The sequence below is a fragment of the Kogia breviceps genome, chromosome 11, assembly GCF_026419965.1.
Source record: "Kogia breviceps isolate mKogBre1 chromosome 11, mKogBre1 haplotype 1, whole genome shotgun sequence".
Taxonomy (NCBI): Eukaryota; Metazoa; Chordata; class Mammalia; order Artiodactyla; family Physeteridae; genus Kogia; species Kogia breviceps.
This window is the reverse complement of record NC_081320.1, coordinates 62,417,180-62,437,793: the sequence shown is the minus strand read 5'-3', so window position 1 is coordinate 62,437,793 and position 20,614 is coordinate 62,417,180. Positions and strand designations below refer to the sequence as shown.

Sequence of the window (20,614 nt, the reverse complement as noted above, 5' to 3'; positions counted from 1 at the left end):
GTGGCCCCCGCTCGCCGCAACTAGAGAAAGCCCTCGCACAGAAACGAAGACCCGGGCTTCCCTGGTGGCTCAGTGGTTGAGAGTCCGCCTGCCGATGCAGGGGACACGGGTTTGTGCCCCGGTCCGGGAGGATCCCACATGCCGTGGAGTGGCTGGGCCCGTGAGCCATGGCCGCTGAGCCTGTGCTCCGCAACGGGAGAGGCCACAACAGTGAGAGTCCCACGTACCGCAAAAAAAGACCCAACACAGCCAAAAACAAATAAATAATAAAAATAAAGGAATTCCTTTAAAAATTAAAAAAAGCCACTTCTTTTTTAAAAAAAAAGATTGTTTCCCTTGTGAGGTTTTTTTTTTTCTCTCTGTGTGTGTGTGTGTGTGTGTGTGTGTGTGTGTGTGTGTGTGTGTGTGTGTGTGTGTGTGTGTGTAGGGACCTGAGGTTGTAGAGACGGGGTCTAAGAAAGCTTTCCAACTCTTGAGGAAAAGAACTTCACTTCCACAAATTAACACACCCAATAAGGTAGTTCTCTAAAGAAAGATTATTTTAGACCTAAGAGGTATTCTCAGTTATCTTTGAAAGTAGTATTTTTTCTTCCCACGATATGATTTCACAGTGAATTCCATAGCAGTAGGACTCATATCTATGAAATCCTTTAGCAGCAAGTTTATCTTATCACATGCACAGGGACAAACTGGAAATGGTTAAATTGTTTAGTACCAAGGGCTAAACTGAGACAACTTAAATGTTCCTTTAGGATAGGACCACTTCCCTATGAAATAGCCAACAGATATGCCGTATCAAGAATTAAAAGAGGGCTTCCCTGGTGGCGCAGTGGTTGAGAGTCCACCTGCTGATGCAGGGGACACGGGTTCGTGCCCCGGTCCGGGAAGATCCCACATGCCGCGGAGCGGCTAGGCCCGTGAGCCATGGCCGCTGAGCCTGCGCGTCCGGAGCCTGTGCTCCGCAACTGGAGAGGCCACAACAGTGAGAGGCACGCGTAATGCAAAAAAAAAAAAAAAGGGAATTAAAAGAATGACTCTGTCCATAGGTACTATACAGAGGATTTTGGCAGACCCCAAAGTGGTTAAGAGCAGCTACACTATAGATATGGGGGGAAATAATCTAAATAAGAAATGGCTGCTAGACCTCACAATTTCTCAAGGATGCCTGAGATGCGCATTTGAGAAACTTAACAGTCACGCAGGTATAGGCTTTGCCTTAAATGAGAAATGAGACAATAAAATCTCTAATGCATTTTTTCAATTTGTTTTAAAAGGGCCATAAAATTTACTATCTTAAGCATTTTTAAGTATACAGTTCAGTAATGTTAAGAACATTCACATTATTGTGCAACCATCACCACCATCCATTCCTAGAATTCTTTTCATCTTGTAAAACCGAACCTCTATAGCCATTAAAAAATAAACCCCCATTCCTCCCTGTCCCTAGCCCCTGGCAACCACCATTCTACTTTCTGTCTCTATGATTTTAACAATTCTAAATACTCCCTATGAGTGGAATCATAGAATATTTGTCTTTCTGTGACAGGCTTATTTCATTCAGCACAATGTCCTCAAGGTTCATCCATACTGTAGCATGTGTCAGAATTTCCCTCCTTTTTGAGGCTGAATAATATTCCCCTGTATGTATACACATTTTTCTTATTTATTCATCCATCAGTAGATACGTGGGTTGCTTTCTTGTTTTAGTCATCATGAATAATGTTAGTACTATAAATAAGGCAGACAGACACCTCTTTGATACCCAATTCTTTGGAGTACATACATGCCCAATCTAACAATTTCTTAACAGAAAGTTTTTAAACTTGAAAAATTAATTTAGACTTGAGATTTTTTTTCATGTAGCAATCACTCATATATACCTCGAAGAGAAAAAAATGTTGTATACGTTTATCATATTTATATAATAAATGGCTAAGGTGTTACCAAAATGTGGAGTAATAAATGACAGATAATTCTTTTACATGTATCTTTAAAAAGTGTAACACAGCTTCCTGTACTTATATCTATCCTCTTTGAGTAACCTGATGCCCTCATACTGTGATTCATGGCATAGACAGCATTTGGCAGCTTGTGAGGAATTTGTAATCTCAGGCCCCAACCCAAACTTACCAAATCAGAATCTGTAATTTCATGAGCTTCCCCGGTGATTTTTATGTAGAATAAATGTGGAAAAGTACTGCTATAAAGCACCTGATTGTTGCTTTGCAAGAAAATACGGAATTGTTGTCATTCCTCTAAAGATAAGGACTTTATTTTGCTGACTATTAAGTTTATACAACATCATTTTGTTTATGTGCATTTCTGTGAATATAGTAAATTTTGTTTCAATGCCAAATCACATAACAAAAATTTGGGAAGATATTTTTAAATAGCAACAAAACTCAACATACGTAATACTAAAAACTAAACAAATGCAATTGAAATAATGACAAACTAAAGAGTTATGTCCAAGTTTACAAATGCAGAGACCATGGCAGTTAAGTCCATTTGGCCACAGTAATTATTACAGAGCTTCATCTATGATAAGATTCACACTGATTTTAGCAATGTCCAGATTTTTTTTTTAATGTGTGCCTTAGAATAAAAATGAGACTGTTTCAAGAGTTCCAAGTGTGAAGAATAGCCCTGTTATCAAGGAGAACCTTGGCTTCAATCTTGTAAGACTTTTATTTGTTAGAAAATAGCAATGAAGTAAGGGAACAATCGTAGTCCGTCTGTCTAAATTATACCAGTTTTTCTAGGAAAACTGGAAGTAGCTGTTAGGATCAAATTAAAAATTTAAAAATAAATAAATAATCTTAGAACAGAGATTAGAGCAGGAATGGAGCATAATCTATACTTACATATGTCATCAGTATTAGTTGAAGTGTGACCTGAATATCACATGCTTCAATACCATCTTGAAGCCTCTTTTCAAAATGAAAATTCCTGGGGTACACCCCAGACCTACACCAAAATCTCTGGCCTAGTGCCTACTCAATTACGCTCGTACCAAGTGCCTCAAATGACTCACATGCACACTGAAGTTTTTTATGAAAAAAGCGACTTGATTTTATATTTCCTTCCTTCCTTTGCACACAGGATGGGAGGTCATTAACAAATGATATTAATCAAGCAAGTCAGCTGTGAGCCAGCAGGTCAAAATTTTCCCTATAAACATGAATTGTTTTCACTTACAGAAAAGTTTTCTTCTTGGAGAATCACCAGGGACTTATGTTAATAGAACTCACTTGTTAAAAACAATCACAGCAACTTTTCATTACATGTAAGATTACTAAAGCATTAGCTTTCCTTAAGTTCACTTAGGAACTCATTTTCATGGGCAGTATGGTTGTTTGCCATTATAAACTTCCCTAATCCTATGTGACTCCTCAGAATTTTGCTCAGTCTGAAAAATTTTAAGGTTATTTGTTTGAATGTGAAAATTTTCATGCAGTCTACAGCATGCCCAAACACAACTTAGCCTTGATTTGTTTATGATTATTCTTTTATCACAAATAATTGCAGGTAAGTGCATTAAAAATGCAGCTTTTAAATTTATTTGATAAATTTCAATGAATCTGTTGCTTAATATGATAATCTTATATGTCAACTTGATGGTATCCAAGGTACCCACTTTTTATCAAGCACCAGTCTAAATGTTGCTGTGAAGTATTTTTAAGATGTGATTAATATTTAAATCAGTATATTTTGAATAAAGTAGAATATGTTTCATCATGTGGTTGGGCCCCGTCTAATCAGTTGACGGCTTTAGAAACAAAAGACTGAGAGGTCCCTCAAGGAAGAGAGGATTCTGCCTCCAGAGTCACTTTGGACTTGGCCTGCAACATCCAGTCTTCCCTGGGTCTCTAGCCTGCTGGCGTGCCCTACAGAATTCTGACATGCCAGGCCCCACAATCACATAAGCCAATTCCTTAAAATGAATCTTTTTCTTCTTCCCTATATATACATACATCCTATTGGTTCAATCTTTGGGAGCCCTGATTAATACATACAACTATAGTAAACAGAATGATGTGGCTTCACTCTGAAAGATTTACACCTTAAAAAAAGAACATTTTCTATATCCGACATTATTTTGTGCTGGAACTATGCTAAATTTAAAATTAAAATTCTCTTTTGATCAACTATTATGACTTATTGGAGTTCATGAATAGTTAAGCTATATATATAGATATCATACAATAACTTACTATTCACTTATCATCACAGGAGATCATCATCAGCTTTGTCAACTCACATAGTACATGATTTCAGAGAATTTGATTTTATAATGATTTGCCTTTTGCTTCAGGTTGCCAAATTATTTTCTCTACCAGTTCTATGAAATTACTATTATAAATTTACAGCAAAATTCCCCCCAAAACTTCAGTTACAGTTTAGGAAAATAATTTTAAATATGAGTACAAGGCAGTCCACCTTTTGAAGCCTATATGTTTGTAATTACTTTTTTAGCCATAGCATTACAGAAATGGATCTAGCAAATGACTAAGCCTTTTTCAATTTTCCGTAGAAGAAAGGTATATTTTTCTTTCTCTAAAACATGAGGATAACTGTGTATCTCATTATACAAATATGCAAATGAGGCTTAAATAATTTGATAAACAAACATGATTACTTTATATAAGAATTTGGTAGGCAGAATAGGCACATGAAAAGATGCTCAGCATTGCTAATTATTAGAGAAATGCAAATCAAAACTACAGTGAGGTACCACCTCTCACCAGTCAGAATGGCTATCATTAAAAAGTCTACAAATAACAAATGTTGGAGAGGATGTGGAGGCAAGGGAACCCTCTCACACTGCTGGTGGGAATGTAAATTGGTGCAGCCATTATGGAAAACACTATGGAGGTTCCTCAAAAGACTAAAAATAGAGTTGCCATATGATCCAGTAATCCCACTCCTGGGCATATACCCAGACAAAATTATAATTCGAAAAGATACATGCACCCCTATGTTAATAGCAGCACTATTTATGATAGCCAAGACATGGAAGCAACCTAAATGTCCATCGACAGATGAATGGATAAAGAAGATGCAGTATACACACACACACACACACACACACACACACACACACACACACACACACACACACACACACTGGAATATTACTTAGCCATCAAAAAGAATGAAATAATGCCATTTGCAGCAACAGAGTTGGACCTAGAGATTATCATACTAAGTGAAGTAAGTCAAAAAGAGAAAGACAAATACCATATGATATCACTTATATATGGAATCTAAGATATGATACAAATCAACATCTATGAAACAAAAACAGACTCATGGAGAGAACATACGTGTGGTTGTCAAGGGGGAGGGGAGGAAGGGGAGGGAAGGAATGGGAGTTTGGGATTAGCAGAGGCAAACTATTATATACAGGATGGATAAACAACAAGGTCATGCTGTATAGCACAGGGGACTATATTAAATATTCTGTGACAAACCATAATGGAAAAGAATATGAAAAAGAATATATATACATATGCATAACTGAGTCACTTTGCTGTACAGAAGAAATTAACACAACATTGTAAATCGACTATACTTCAATAAAATTTTTAAAAAGACTTTGGTAAGCAGAATTGCATGGTGGTTAAATACTCAGACTTCAGTAACAGTAGGTCAAAATTTAATTTGTGAATTTGGACAAGTCATTGAACCCCAGTATTTAGTTTATCTGGAAATAACGAAAATAAATGTATCTACATCATAGAGTTGTATTAAGTGAGATAATCCATTGAAACTGCTAAACAAAATGTCTGGCTTATAATGAGTGCTTATCAGTGTCATTTTGTTGCTGCTATTACATATACAGATACAAAAATGTACAAAGGAAAAGATCTTGCCTTCCATGGCCACCTTTGAATGTTAGACTATGGTTGACTTTTATTTTCTTCTTTATACTTTATGTATCTTCAAATGTGGTACAATGAAATAGGTAACTTATAATCAGAGCAAAAGCTAGTTTTAAGAATAATAGAAAGAAAAAGCATTAATGATGGAATAAGCCCAGCTGACATTGGCAAGTGTGGAGTTTTGGGAAGGTGGAAGGGCATGGGAGAGAAAAACACATTGAGAAGGCACAGCCACCTGGAGGGTAAATATGCATTGGAAAACAGCAGGGAATAAAGAGTAACCAGGGTAGATTCTAAAGCTGTTGAGTGGGATGAAAGCACTGGTACAGGAAGATTCTTTTGAAAGTGACATATGGGATGAATAGAGCAGAGCATTAAAGACTGTGAAACCAGCCAGGCAACTGTTGCAGTAATATAGTCAGGAGGTGAAGAAGGCATAGGTAAAATCATAGATTTCAGAACATAAAAAGTGGTTAATCTAAGAGGTATTTCCAAAAAAGAAGCAGTCCAACTTTGTAATAAGTTAAATGATAATAACAGAAGAGTCAAAAATGACAGCAAGTTTTTACCTCTGGCAAGCTGTAAGACTACAAAAAAATGGAGTAGCTTGGAAGTTAGAAGCAGTTTTAAGGGGAGGATCATATGCACTTGGGGAAAGGACAGTTTGAAATGGCAGTGGGGTTAAACTTTAAACTGTTAGAAATTTCGTACCATCAACAAAGCCTATCAGAGCTGGGAGAAACCTTGCAGATAACCTAACCCACATCCCTCATTTAAGGTTTAGGCAATAAAAGGATATGCCATCATCCCACAGCTGGATGACACAGAACCAGGGTGAGGAGCCAGTCTTCTACCACCCAAACTGGGGGTTGTCATTCCTTGTTCTGCCAAAGCAGTTTGCACAGAATCCTAAATTCAAAGATGCCTACAATCTCAATTTTTTGGACCGATAAGGGGAATATTTTAAAATGGCGTAATTGTTTTAAAATATAAGAGTATACAACATCACACATACTATATAATCATTCTTGAATCTTAAATGACAGCATAGCTACATATCACAACAAAGATGATTTTTAAATATAGGGGAAACATTTCACAGACATTGGTAGTTCTTACTGTTCTTATCTAAATGTCAAGGTAGTCTGCTTTTATTGGTGTTCCATTACTTTTTCTTTTCTTTCGTTTTTGGTCACATCTTCCTTTTAGGGCACTAAATTTGTCTGTATCACTCGGAGATGGAGGTGTTCTTTCACAATTTCTCTTAATGAGGCTAATAATAGTTGTTTCTTACGATTTTTATTATCACGTTAGCCACAAAGTGTCATCATTTTCTAGCATTAAACAGAGGAAAAATTTGGTCACCAAGAAAATTTTGCTAGTTGGGCGTGTTGGAAATGTTCAGCCAATGGGTCAATCTGATCATGCTTAACACCAGATTAAAACACAGATTTTACTTTTGAAAGAAAAATTGTCTTTTTCATCTTATTCTCTACCAAGTTCATGTCATGGTCAACTAGTTAAAATTTCTGAAATTAGAACATTCTTAAATCTTCCAGTGGTAGAAACATTACTCCAAATATCCATGAATTCATATTTAAACTTTCAAATAACTTTCCTTGTTTATCTCTAGAAATTAGAAAGCAGGCTTAACATATATCAGTTCATTCACAAAATATTTATTAAGTTCATAATATCAACCAGGAATTGTTACATGTATAGAAGATATATTAGTGCATAAACCAAAACAAAAAAATTGGGAATTTTACTCTAAGGGAGACATAAAACCATTGGAAAGTGTTGAACCATGTTGAAATTGATTTAAATTGATTGGATTTTAAATAGAAAATGAAGATGAAGTGTATAGGATTTATTGATAGCTTGAATATAGGCCCTGAGACTAGGAGAAGTGTCAAGGATAATACTGAGGTCTCAGTTTAAGCACCAGGAAGGACAGAGTTAACATTTGCTGAGGTGGATAAGACTCAAATAATAGCTGGTTTAGGGAGAAAGTTCAGGAAAATCTTGAGAAACACACAGAGTTTCAACCCTTTTGGTTTAAACAGAATACTGGTTTAAATTTCTGTAGTCTAGACTAGAAAGTATAAAACCTCAAGTTCCCCTTTACATCTTTTTCTTAAAGGGGACAGTACAGAATGCATATTTTGTAAGTCTCTGCTTCCTGTTTGCTGTTCATACTCTGCTGTCTAGCCAAGAATTGAACAAATCTTACCAGCTCTCAAATGCAACTTTCCAAGCCTTACCACAATGTATGTCTCAGAGAAAGGCAGAAAGAGAAAATGGGGGCTTCCCTGGTGGCTCAGTGGTTAAGTGGCCAATGCAGGGGACACGGGTTTGAGCCCTGGTTTGGAAGATCCCACATGCTGCGGAGCAACTAAGCCCGTGGGACACAACTACTGAGCCTGTGCTCTCGAGCCTGTGAGCCACAACTACTGAGCCTGCATGCCACAACTACTGAAGCCCGCGTGCCTAGAGCCCGTGCTCCGCAACAAGAGAAGCCACCACACCACAATGAAGAGTAGCGCCCACTCACCACAACCAAAGAAAAGCCCGCGCACAGCAACGAAGACCCAACACAGCCAAAAATAAAATAAATTTTAAAAAATAAGAAAGAAAAGAATGCTTAACTTTTTCCCTCTTCCAAAATATTACCCAAACTCTTCTCCATTAATCTCTTTAAACATATCAAGTCACTTGGGTTGGAAGGCTTATTTGTTTTTTCTGTTTCAAATATTTTTATTGTAATGACTTCAATGTCTTTCCTATAGAAGTTGCCTTATCCCTGATTTTCTAGAAAACAGCATATGGAACAGGGCTCATATACTAATGCTTTATTGAGAGATGGGCTCCCAGGTCAAAAGTAAGTGGAAAAAAGGCCATGACACAAGGAAAAATGACAAGAAAACACATGTTGCATTAAAGAGCTGGCCACAGTTTTATAAGAAAACTCATGGTAGTAACAAGGAGTGGCCATATGTAGCTACCCCTTCTTAGGAGAATCTGTCCAAAGGAGAGAAAGGAGAAGCATTTTAAATTGACAGCTCCTTCTAGAGTTCTGTTTCTCATTGATCAAGGGTCAGACCACAATGCCTTAATTTCTCTGCACTTCTGGGTATTCTACTTGGCTCTTCCAGGTAACCCCTGGGAAATAAGAGTTCCAGCAGGTCCAGTCAGGTTGAAATTGGGTACTGGAGATGCTAAATGGCTCCCATGACAGCTAACACTTGAAAGTTGCACTAAGGCTCAGCTCTCATCTCAGGGAGAAACTGAGTCAACTGGTAATACCTGAAGATGAGGCAACAACAGCAATGGCCAGGGCATGAATGCTGTAAGAGCATTTTGAATTGGACTACTTCATCTGAAAAACAGGAAAAATGACTAAGGTCTAGGGACTGAATAGCACTGATTACGTCAGGAGAGGTGCATAGATTGGATCCGGCAGAATTCGTTTCTTACACTGCCCAGATCTGCTTACATCCTCTTTTGTTTAAGCACATGATGCCTTCACTTCTACTCTGAGAGGGATGGTACAAATCCAGTTCTTGGAAGAGTGAACAGTTGCAATATCCTAAAGAGACTGAAGGAGGATAAGCAAAACCAACTACCTCCCCTGATGTTGCAGCTGGTTCTGGAATAATAATTAATACTTACCATCTCCCTCTTCTACTTGGATTTTTCTTAATCAAGACTTTGACTAGCCTTGGTTACTTTCCTGGTGGAATGACCCAGCCCTTTATCCCCAAGGGGTACAAGCCCTTACTTACCTTACCATTAGGGGACCTGTGGTTGCTGTTACTGTCCATTTGCAGTTATCACTGGACACTGAAAACCAAAAGACATCCCAGTAAATCCATGTTTCCAGATATACTCCTCTGCCTTAATTGTGCAATATCAACCCCAGCTTAGTATGGCAATTATTTTTTAACTCAGAACAGTAGCTCTTTTATTTTCCTTCTGGTCCACTGGTGGTGGCCAGATGGCAATAATGGCTTCCAATTAAGTGGAAAACTTTTCTGTACTCTGCTGGTGGAAACATTGGAAACCAGGATTCCAACTTGGCAGAGACTAATTTTGCAGAGATAGAAAACAAATTCTACAAGAGGCTCACTGACACTGGTGGTGTAAAGGCCCAATCATACTTCCTTTCTTTTGTTCCTGGGCTTCTACTGCTGAGGACATAACACCATGTACCAGCCATCGGTTCAGTGAATGTACCGCAACCCTTAGGACAGCTACAAGGTGTTTTCCTTGAACTGATAAATTAACTGAAGCTTCAAAATGCCATTCCATTTATGGCTGCTTCTTGGCTAGTAAGGCCATTGAATCCCGTATTTGTAACTCCATTTAAAACTTCTTTGCATTAAAATAGGTTCTTTTTGTCTGAGACAATGCTGTGTGGGTCACCATGTTGATAGCTCAGGCATTCTATAAGTCCTTGAGTGACTGTATTGATTTTGGTTAGGAAGAATTTCTACCACCTCCAAGGTCCAATGGAATGAACCCATCACAAGGAGGTTGTCTGGTATCACTGAGGATGGTGACATTTTGCGGGCTTGGAGTTGGACCTGGAAAATGACAAGTTGAACATTTAGTAGTGGTGACAGTTGTATCAGCCAGTCTTGGTGGAATGAAATCCCTGTGGTTGAGCCTATGTGTTACTTGTAATCCTATCTCTCTGTTCATGTACCTACAACACAAGCAACATTGTAGCTTGGAACAGGTTGGTTGACAATCACAGATAGTTCATGCTGGCACCTGATTGTTGAGAACCTTATCTGCAGTAGATGCTTTCTTGTGGATAAAAGCACAAAGATCCACACACTTTTAGCCTCTACCCGTAGGTACATCCACTTAACACTACTTCAAACCTTCTTTCCTCTCTTCATTCCAGGCCTTTAACCAGCATGTTAAACTGTTCATTCCACTGCCCTGGAGTCAATGTACATCCATATATCACCTTTTCCTCCACACCAAGTGCACAAGCAAGTGTGTTGATCGCAGATCTGACTACTCAGAGAATTATTTCCCTTCCCTTTTCCTTCAGGGCCACTTCTGAATGGGATGTAATAAAACAATCAACACAGATATGAACAAGGCCTGATACTTACCTTCTCCCTCAGTTGTGTGTAAGAAACCCATAGGAAGTATCCCATGAGGCTGTAGGCGTGAGTTGAGGCAGAAGTATCAGTTCAATAGAGATAGATGACATGTAATTTACTAGTTCATATAATTTACTTGTGCGTTCAAGACTTGCCTCAGCCAGTGCTAAATGTACCACCTCCATCCTAGAACGGATGGATTCTGTGCTTGCCCGATTTTATGAGTTCATGGATCTATTAACTTCTGGCTTGCATTGACTTTTCGTGTCCCAGGATGTGGTGTTCAGTCTCTATCAGGGTCCAGCAACATGCAGAGAACTATTATTCCAATGGATAGTAGTTTTCTGCTACAGAGATTTTGTTTCAGCATCCTAAAAGTCTGTATTACCTCCTTCTTAGTTGTAGGAGATGTGAAATGACACGAGTTACCATCTACCTTACAGGGATGTCCTAGCATGATCCAGAACACCCCTAAAACTTCCCTGAAGTCACCCAAATTATTGTACGATGTCTCTCCTACCTTCTGGAACACACATTTTACTAAGGCTTCTAGGGTAGTGCCATTTTCTTCTGCTCTAGTCTAATTAGCATGATTTCATCAATATAGTAGACCTGTATGATGTTCTGTGGCACAGCAATATGATAAAAATTTCTGCACACTATGTTATGAGATTAACAGGAGATGCAACTTCCCACTTAAAGATTAATTCCTCTCACCGAATGCCAGAGGTTGTAATTGAGCTGTCTTAGTAAAGACAATACATCTTGTAGCAACTGCAAGTGGGTCTGTCATGTGGATAAATGTGTGATAGTCCATTGACATCCTCCTCAACCAAGCAGGTTTTGGTAGAAATCAGACAGGTGAATTAAAGGGGGCTGTGATTGGAACCACCACCCCTGTCCCTTTCTAGTGTTTGATTTTGAGGTTAATCCCTGCAATTCCTCTCTAGATATAGTATTTCTTCTAATTTACTATGTCACCTGGGGGAGGGGGCAGTTTCAGAAACTTCTATTTTCCCTTCCAACCATAGTAGCCCTTACCCACAGGTCAGAGAATCAATGTGGAGTGTTTTCCAGCTGCTATCATCACAATTAAATATTTGAGGCTCCAGAAAATAATCACACAATGAACTTACATACCCATTGGACCAACTATTAAGAAATTTGGACAAAATTTCACTAATCTGGCCTCTGTAAACTTTCATTTTACTCAGAGAATCTTAATAGCATTTTTTTGTTCACTGGTGTCAGTACCATGTCAGACCCACATCTTGGAAATCCTGGAAAGCTGTCAGCAAAGCACAGTTACCCTAGAAAGTGTAAGTCTGCTTGGAGAAAGATTGTAGGACTATTTACTGTATACACTTACAGTGTTTTTGTGGGTCCTCCTCAAGAGCACTTGGCCTCCCCATCAATCAATGAGCTACCCCAATAAACTGAGAAACCGGGAACCCGAGTGAGGACCTATGATTTTTCCATCTTAACAGTTGACGCCAGCTGGTCTTCTAGCCAGATTTCATTTGTTTTATTATTATACAAATTAAGCATACCGCAGCTAGCTAAGAGCCATTGCTCTAAATCTCTATGAACTGAGGCATCCTTATTGCTAATCTGGCTTTGTTGTCCACTTCAGCAATTGCATTTACTTTGTCTGGGATAGTTACATGCTGCCACCTGGCCCAAAATGTTATTTACCCATTAATATCTGGAATCCAAGTTCCATGGCAGCATCTTCCTACAGAGATAGCCACCAAAGTGCTTCTCAAAATGCATCTTTACTGCCATAGTGAAAGCAGTGTCTCTGGGGTCCTTCCTGGGAACACAGGCAGGTGGTAGTTTCTCAGTTGCACTTACTATTTAAATCCATTCTAACATCCTGGCATCACCAATTCTCTGTCTAACCTTTCTCTCAATACTATGTTGAGTATTTTGCAACCTCCACCTAATTTATCATAGGTCACTGCTATATCCAATCATCAAGGAACCATCAGATTGAACTACTATGACTAGCTTCAGGTATACTTGCCAGAATGTTGAACCGTTAGTGTGAGTGAGTGCCCCCGTTTCAATGAGTTCTCCCCTATTCAGCCTCGTATTCCATCTCCCTCGGTTAACACCTTCAAAATACATTCCCATACATTATTTCCTCAGTTCCTAGCAGTACATATATGTACAATTCCTTTTGTGGGTGTGCTCTTTATTCCAAGAACAGTGTTTTTTACTGGCCTGGAGGCAAGGAGGGATAATGGGGTAAGTCTTAAAGAAAACAAGCGTCACCTTTCCTTCAGGTGGGGCATTGCATAGTATTCAGATATAGGGAAACTGTTCTTTTTTAGCAAGGGGAAACTGGGTGTTTCTATGAGACAGAAGATTCCGTGGAATCTGAAGGTTGAAGACTCTCAGGTTTATAAACTGAGGATCTGATCACATATTCCAGGGTTACATTCTTTCCAGATCAGAAGCTGTGCATTCAACTTCATTTTGCAGCTCTGCCACCACTGTGTTCAAACTCTCAACCTCATTTCTAGTTGAGAATGCCCTGTACATCAAGCAATAAGAACTTTTCTCAGAGCTGCATTCAAGATCTTTGGCTTTCAAAGAATGCTTTCATATGTCCTCCAATAATGTTAAAACCAGACGTTCCAACCACGGTCATATAATTATCCATCGATCAAGTGCATTAAACACTTGTTCTCTCAGTGCTCCGTCTTACACCAACACCTCAATCCAGCTAACCGTAAGTGAAAACTTTAATAATTGTGTATGTAGTAGGTTATTACCACCTCACTTTCCATCAGAGGTGGGGACTCTACGACCTTGCACTGGTGCGCAATCCAACTGCAAATTCCTATCCTGACGGTCTGTTTTCCAGATACAGGTGCCAAATGCATTGTCCAGGTTTCTAGAAAGCAGAACCTAAAATAAAGTTTGCATGTAAATATTTTATTGGAGGAGCACAACCCCAGGGAATTGAGTGTACTCCCCCAGGAGTAAGGGATAAAGGGAATGATGCAGGGAAGAAAGGAAAGCAAACACAAGGGAATGTGTTACCAAGTTGGCACCGCTTTACAAGAAAACAAACCTGGTTACCCAGTCCCTCAATTTATCTGACCGCTGCCTCCTAAATACTACCTTTCTTTGGTCAAATTTCACTTGTAGGGCATTCCCTCTCCTGAACTTCCAGGTTGTTTTATTTGGCTTCTCCAGGCAGCTGCTGAGAAAGCCAAAGCATTCTTGGACTTGACTGATTGGACCAGAGCATTGCTTTGGTTCCCACTGCAGAGACTGCACTTGAGACTTTACTGAAACCTGGCCCTTGTCACTAGAAGACAACTAGAGGTATAGAAGCTGTGATAAGGTCAGAGATGGTGGCCAGGCTTTCCGAGCATAGGAATGGCCTGTGTAGTCATTGGGGTCACTCAGGTTGGGAAGCCAGGAAAGTGACCAAGGCCAGAGAGGTTGATGGGGCCAAGTGAATCTGCAGAAGTACATAAGCCGAGTTTAGTGAAAGAGCCATCATTGTGTCATCTCTACTCAAGGATGCTAGCCACCACCTTAGTGACTAGAATTTTGGGCTCTTTGCAGAAGCATGATGACTTGGAAGAAGGTAGAGAAGAACTAGAAGATCCAAGACCTAACATATAATAAAGAAAGCTTAACTTACCAAAGACCAGAAGTGGCAACATACAGGGAACAATATTAAATAAATGAAAAGATGTTATAGAAATCTGGCCCCAATGAAAAGGTGGGGTATTAATAAAAATTCTTTGACACGTCTGCTCTGTACCAAAAAAAGCAAAAGGCAAAAGTAAAATGAAATGACAGTTCTATGCAGGCAAACCAGGACCCTGAGAACTTTATTGACAAATTTCAAGGTTATTCCTTATTTTCTGAAAATAGTCCTTCTTTGTCTTTTGAGGCTTCATAAGAAAGTAATTGCTTTTGCTGGATCACCCATTTTCTGGTTACAAGTATCTATTCTTTCCCCTCAAAAAATATTTTTACTGTGATCTTACCATTGATAGCAATAACTTACTGTTCAGACTCTCCCTTGAAACAAATTTGACAAGGAATATCAGTTTTCTTATCCAAAAACCGCAGTAATGACTGAGCTAATCTATCAATCACCCTGTGCAGTACAAAGTACATAAAAATAGTATATTAAATGCAGGATTGATTCAACAGTCATTTTAGTGATTATTATATGCTTAGTGTAGCACAAAGAATTTCTGTATGTTGTGAGTAGAACAAGGGAGGTGAACAGGAGTAGACTTGGGAATAAGATAGGAGAAAGAAGAAAATGAGGCAGATAGTATATCAGCTTCAGGAAATAAATACTTAAACAAATACTACTGTTTAGTCATTTTAATCAAACAACGAGTCCAATTAGTGTTGTCCTTTTCTAAAAATACGCCTAGTTTTTATTAAAGTGATGCTTCCTCAAGATGAAAAATAAGATAACACAAATGTGCTTAAAATGAAAAGCAACAGACCCATGTTCACCACTCCCATCTCTAATCCTGCTCCTCAAGTCAACTGGTACTTGTACTTCTTCTGGTGAATGTCCTCCCATCTCTAGTGTGCTTACAAGACTTATAATTAATTTGTTAATGTTGACATTAGCTATTGAGTTCCCACTGGTATAGATGTTTTAGTGCACATGCACTAAAACCACCTCCACCTATATACCCACTTCCTAAGTTTGATAGTTAAATCAGTGTTTTTAGTTTGTGTATTAATTATGTATATAACTCAAAATAATACACAAACCTCTTTTGTGTTCCACTGATGTTTGATAGTTTTTTCTTGAATGCCATTTTTATAAGACTGCTACATTCTCTCCATCTCAACTGTCTGCTCCACCTACACATTCTAACTTCCATTATCTATACCTTCATTTTTATGTTATAAAGATATGGTGGTAGGGCTCCTTGGGACAATTCTCTTTTACAGAATTTAGGGCCCCACAAGGGGGGAAAAGGTACTTTACAAGTCTTTCCTTCTGTGGTCATTAAGCCTTCTCCTAAGGTCCAGAAGCCTTAGAACGAAGCACAGTCTGGATGCAAATGCCAGTGCTCTAACTGTAAGCATGGGAACAGCTTTTAGTGACATGCTTTGGAAATGTTAACTAGTTTTTGGCTGCATGAGACCCAAATGTAACTCCAACCCCTCTCTTTTTGACCACTACTTATGGTTGATTAGCATATAAGCAACTGACCATCCTCATTACTTTAGGCTGCCTATTCCTTCCAACTAAGGACACTTTCTTCAAGACAGCTTGAGGCAACAGTTCAAAGCCTTGGCCAACTGTTGCTGCAATGACTGCATTGCTGATGGAATTCCTCCGGAATGAAAAGGAACCAGATTTTTGATTACTTATGGCCATCTGAAAAAAGCCCACTCTTTCCCTGCTTTCAGCTTGAGCATCACTCTGCTTGGAGTGGTGAGAAACTATAAATCTTAACGTTTGTCTCTGGTGATCCTCCTTTTCTCTTCCGCACTGTGGCTTGTAAGGAAAGAGGGATGGCATTAAAGCTTGCTTTTGTTCTTATCATACTCAGTGGGTCTGAGTCTGTGTAAAAATGCATGCTCTAACCTCCACCGCTGATACTAGAAAATTAATCTTTATTTAGACATCTGGTAGAAATATTTACATTATATTCTGCAACAACAATGAAATCATCTGAGAGCTGTCTAAACTTTGATTGTAAAAGTTGAAAGACCAAAAACAGTGTTTACGTTATTATGACTATGTAAATATTGCTTATTGGAAAGTCCAGAAGTCTATGATTATCACTATTTTTCTATGGGCTCAATGTTGTAAACTAATTGTTAGTCCAAGAAAAATATCAAATACAATCTCCTTTACTATACTCTATCAAGTGCTTAAAATCATGTCGTGCCTGAATTTCCTTTACGTTGGGACAATTATTTTCTTGTACATTTTGTTTGGTATTTCTTGAAATAACTCATAGCCTTTATTTCTTTGGGTAAGAAGAAATATCAGCCATCTATAATATCTTTCAGCCTATTGTCTAGTCTTCATTTTGAAGATATACTTCTTAGCAAGCACTGATTTCCTTTTGTATTGTGCACAGTTGATATTTCCTGTTATAAGGATCCTGGATTAGTCTTACCATTTCTTATATCCCATATCTTCCTATTTTTTTCACTTTCATTTTGTTGGAGTTTATCCTCAAGAAACACCCTCAGAAAAAGTTTCACTGGCTGTAAAAAATAAAAGGTACTTATACAGCTAGAAATTATTTTTCTCCCAAATGCCATTGATGAGATGACTAACTAAATACAGACTGCTTGATCAAAATTAATTTTCCTCAGAACATGTAAAGGCCATGCATGCTCATCTTCAAGCATTTATTTTGGTGATGAAAAGTCTGATGTCAGTCTGATTTTTTCCCCTCAGTTGGAAACCTAGTATTTTGTTTATTTGTTTGCCTTTTTCTTCTTGGAAGCTTTTAGGGTCATTTCTTTCCCCAGGTATTTATAAAATATCCTCATTGCTTCTTAGACACTGGTCTTTCTTATCTCAGTCTTAGTATTCAATGAGTTCTTTCACCTAAATATTTTTATCTCTCTTTAATTCTAGGAGATATTCTTATTTTGTGTCTTTAATAATTTCCTCTTTGCAGTTTCTATGATTTCTCTTTGTGAAGTTCTGATTTGGAAGATGTTTGACAATCAGAATGATTCTCCATGTCTCTTACCTTTATTCTTATATTTCCCATCTCTATGGTCTCTGGAATATTTCTAAAATGTTAGCCTTTGTGTCATTACATTTGATCCCTTTTTGTGAATTGAATTTCAGTAATCATAGTTTTAGGCTCTTTTATTTTTAGATTATAATTTTTATACTAACTATTCTTTTCTTATAGATGTCATATGTCCTCAGATATCTCTGACAATAACAAAAGGAATTTTGTTTGTTTCTTTAATTTCTTTTTGTTATCGGATATATCTGTTCCTTTGAGTTTAGTGTTTTAGTTTGTTTATTCTAATCTTTTCTTTCATTCTGCAGGCTGTCCTCAAACACTTTATGTTCTTGGGTTATCCGTTTGTATTTTAGAGTGATTAAATAGAAAGACTGACTTGGACTTCAAGGTACTTTGGTGTGAGCAAAGAAAGACTTTATATGGTCCTTCCCCTACTTCACACTCCATGCTGAAATCGAAAGCCTTTATTATTGAGTGCAGACATTCACATAGATAGAAGTCCCCAGACATTCTTTTCAGTTTATTTTCAGAAGAACTGTTCATTCCCTGCCTCCCCCACCCCGTACTGGGAATAAATACATTCTTGACTGCTTTCCTGAAATGTGTTAAGGTTGAAAGGAAAGTTGGGGTAAATATTCATACTAAGTTTTCAGTCCCACTTTTCACTCTGGGTCTGTTACATATTCTATCTCGGAGTTCTGGGCTCTCTGAGGTTTGAGGACTAGAGGGGAGATTAGCTCTCTTATCTGCTTACTTTCTCCATGCATAATCTAAACCATAGATTCTGTTGCCTTATTTCACTATTCCACAGGTTTTCATTCAATTTCCACATTTGAGACATTTGTTAAAAGCTCTCATCTACTGAAATTCATTGTTCTGTCATTGTTACTGACTCCATTGTCTTTGGATGATATCTACTTTACAGAGTTACTATTGTTTTGGTTCTCAAACGGAGGAAAGACCAACAAGTATTCTGCCAGCCATCTTAAACCTACACTCCAACTATTCTAATAAAGCAACACAATCAAATTAGTTTTAAAAATTTTATTAGCAAGCTAAGTTGATTTATCAATCAGTCAATAATTGTTCTATAAGAATAAAGATACATAAACTATAAAAAAGCATAGGTAAAAATACAGTCTTTTTTCCTAGTAATGAAAAAAATTCTAGTTAATATCTAGTTAACATCACCTCCTTGAATTTTCTGGACTATTAAAAAAATTCCTACTGAGGAGGAATATTTTTCAGGTGCTTCCTCCAATCTGATGTGAGCCTAACACCTAGCACTTTTGATCTAATCATAAATTATATCAGTTTTTTAATGCCCATTATAGCTAAGAATTAATTTTATTACCTTGCTTTGCCATTAAAACTCTGTTATTCCTTATTAGTGTCAAAATATGGCCCTTTACCCTTTAGTGAATGTCACTAATTTTAGGGGAAATTGATATGTAGTTTTACAGGACAGTAAAAAGATATTATGTTATCCTGTGGGTTAGCTTGCATGTACAATTTCAATCACACTGGTTTCTAAGACACCAATCATCTGTAATTTAGTACAGATTATAGTGTTGGAGCCTTTTGCAGACTCCATTTCTCATCTTTCTGAGAGTACTTGTCTACTTAATAAAAAGAAGGAAAAAAAATAAAGAAAAAGACTTTACCTGCCTTATTTCTAAAATTCAAATGAGCAGATAATGCTGTTCGATTTTCCCCCCTCTGGTGATGGGAGTCAGTCAAGGGTCTAAAAAGAGAATCTGTCTAAAAGTAGGGAGATTTTACTGTTTTAGATGCCTGGACATCAGCTGTCTTTTCCAAGCAGCCAGCCAGTGCAATCATAAGCAAATCTCCCTTGGACTGGCAATTTAGTACTAGCTTATGTTTGGGGGCAACACAATGTGTTTAAAGACAAATATATCCCTGAAATTGGTCTGTAGTTTTGGTGGCAGAAGGCTGGTGGATACACTTACCATTAGTCTTCCTTTTTCTTTTCTTTCCTCTTTCTGTTTTTTAATTACAGAATGGTCATCTTGGAACAAAATCAAATGTGGCCTGTGTTTAATGCAGTGCTCAAAAGATGCAGTGGAGGGTTTGGTCATGATCTCTTTAACCCCTGACCATCATCAAACTCACAAAGCCAGATAAATGCCTTGGAAAAGATCACTTGTTCTTACCCTTCTCCTTCCTACCTCTTTTTTATTCTGTATATATCCAGAAGGGGAAAGAGGAAGAAATAAAGCACATATTCAGGACCCCCTGGCGTTTACTTTTGTCCTCAGATCATCTGTAAATAACCTTAGGGGTAATTTCCAGGTGTGAAGAAGCATCCAAGAAACCTCATTTAGGGCTTGAAGTTTCAAACCCAGACTGGATAACGGAATCATGCTTGTAGAATTTTCAAATAAAGATTTTTTTAATTTCAAAATCTGCTGTCTGACACTATGCATTTCCCATTAAAGGCCTGAAGCAAGGACCAGTACATTTTTCATAGAAGCTTATGATTGCTTGCTATTACAAGTAAAATACATTCCAATTTGTGAAGTAATTTCAAAAATCCCTATCGAAATATAAAAATATTTTTCACTTTAGACTTATGATGTCTATTTTTGCATGTATTCATATGCTTTCATATTTAATGATTTTTTCTCTTCTTTTTACTATTCATCCATAGGGCAGTGCTCTAGAGAAAATAATACTTCTTCCCCAGCATTTCACTTCATTTCTATTGCTCTATACTCATCACTCTTCTTTAGCCTTCCAAGTAATCCTTGTTTTTAGGTCAGTGACTCTCACCTCTTGCTTTGGGCTAAAAATATTACAGTAGTTCTGCATTTTTGTTACCTGTGAACTGAATCATTTTTCATGTTTCACTGAAGAT

General features: G+C 37.8%; 1 long non-coding RNA gene across 1 annotated transcript in view; it reads right to left on the bottom strand.

Annotated features, from left to right (window-relative positions):
- Positions 1 to 20,614, bottom strand: part of LOC136792090 (uncharacterized) — a 314,851-nt gene that overhangs the window by 280,807 nt on the left and 13,430 nt on the right. The window contains exon 2 of the long non-coding RNA XR_010835252.1: positions 9,671 to 9,728. This is a non-coding gene — a long non-coding RNA (uncharacterized lncRNA). The remainder of the gene's footprint in view (positions 1 to 9,670; positions 9,729 to 20,614) is intronic.